This window comes from Pteropus vampyrus, unplaced genomic scaffold (assembly GCF_000151845.1).
Source record: "Pteropus vampyrus isolate Shadow unplaced genomic scaffold, Pvam_2.0 Scaffold298, whole genome shotgun sequence".
Classification (NCBI taxonomy): domain Eukaryota; kingdom Metazoa; phylum Chordata; class Mammalia; order Chiroptera; family Pteropodidae; genus Pteropus; species Pteropus vampyrus.
This window is the reverse complement of record NW_011889079.1, coordinates 1,477,912-1,479,874: the sequence shown is the minus strand read 5'-3', so window position 1 is coordinate 1,479,874 and position 1,963 is coordinate 1,477,912. Positions and strand designations below refer to the sequence as shown.

General features: G+C 33.7%; 1 non-coding gene across 1 annotated transcript; it reads left to right on the top strand.

Moving 5' to 3' along the window:
* The first annotated feature begins 423 nt into the window (after positions 1–423).
* LOC111730025 lies at positions 424–530 on the top strand. The gene has a single exon (XR_002776524.1). It is a non-coding gene; the product is annotated as a U6 spliceosomal RNA (small nuclear RNA).
* The last annotated feature ends 1,433 nt before the right edge of the window (positions 531–1,963 follow it).

The window sequence follows — 1,963 nt, the reverse complement described above, 5'->3', positions numbered from 1 at the left end:
ATTTGGCAGAAAGATACTATAATAAGTATGTTACATCCATTTTAATACCAAGGTACAATTAATAACTTTTAAGTTGAAATTCGGTTTATTTATATACCTCCCCCCCAGACTGTCATCAAGTACTACCCCTTGTTGTTATAACAGACACAGGAAACACCAAAGAGGAAAGCTGTCACATCCAATTGTTTATTATTTGATCTTTCAGATGATCCAGAGAAGCAAATGTCCAATGTTTAAATTCTGAGGCCTAAAATAAATATTTCAGAAAGACACTCATCTTTTGTCGATTGCTGAAATACACCACAGATTCTCACTTCCTCTCTACTTAATGCACTGTTAAGAAGTAAAGAATTTCTTGAAAAGAACTGCTTTGTCTGACAAAATGGAAGCTCTACTGAAATAGGCATTTAAAAAGAATAGATTGTGCTCACTTTGACAGCACATATACTAAAATTGGAATGATACAGAGGAGATTAGCTCGGCCCCTGCTCAAGGATGATGCTCAAATTTGTGGAATGTGCTGTATTTGGGGTGTTTATAAAAGTTGTCAAGACGATAGATCCAAAGAGTTCTAATCACAAGGAATAATTTTTTTCTTTTTCTTTTTGTCTCTATATGAGATGATGGATGTTAATTAAACCTGTGGTAAAAGTTTCATGGTGTATGTAAATCAAATCATTATGTATACACCTTAAGCTGATAGTGTTCTATGTCCATTATATCTAAATATAGCTGGAAAAAATAGATTGTTTACACCATAGAAGCATCAAATTGAATGGTAATGATAGTAATAGCAACAAAATAATGTTAGTCTATTTTGTTGAATATTGAGTTAGTGCCAGATTCTGAACCAGGTACTTAAAAAAAAACTATAGTAAGTATTTACACCAGTTACTTCTCTTCCCAATTTACAGACATATAGACTGATAATGGATTCTTAATTGAACCATATAAACACTTATATTAGAAGTGCATGAATATCAGTGAAACAGCTATTTCCAAAGCAGACAGGTGAATAAATTATGTTTTGGGGAAATAATATGCCCCTTCTATTATGGGTACAAAATATTACTTTGGCAAAAAGATTGATTGATGGATGGATGGATTTATTGGCTAGTTATGACAATCCTATTTACCCTCACTTTCAAATCTATTTTTAAGAATGTCCAGCTGCTAAAAGCTTCAAAATGTTGGTTAAAAAGAGTTCTCCTGATAAACACAGGATCTCATTCTGTCAAAACATAATAAAACTTTAAAAGTAACTCTTGTTAAAACACAATTTTAAAAAATGTAAGGGCATGATATTTGGGTTTATGTCCATTTTAATTTTCTTCAAACAGAATAGAATGAGGTCTTCGAAGGGACTCTGTAAAGAAGTCTATGGTAAAATGCCATTTCTAAAAGGCACACGACTGATGTTTGCACCTTATTCTTGCAAAGATAACATACTATAAATCTAAAGCCAGTTGGTCACTGTCAAATTCATTCGCATTCCATTCTCATAATAAACATAACAGTGAATGGGGGTGGGGGGGGCAAGGGGAAGATATTTCTAACTAAATACATTACAGATAAACTTGGTAACATAGGATTTGGGGTAGATTAGTGAAACCAAGAATACATAACTGTCATATTACTAACACTCAGATATGTATGTCTTTAAGTAAAATCAACAGAATTTATTGATTCATTATTTTTTGTTTGTTTTTCTAATTGTATAATATTGCTGTATGTAACTCTTATACATGTACTAGCTTATGGTCCTCTATTGGTGGCAATGATTGGTTCAGGATAGTCCAGTTAGAGGGAAGCATAGACATGTATCTGTTGGTGCAGGAAGCAGCCTCCTCCCGTACTGAAAAGGGGAGCTATGCAATCCAGGTGGCGGCAAGCGTTCATGTCCACTATGAGAGGACACCGTAATACAGAGGAGGGTACAAAAAAAATTGCTGAAGAATTGGTT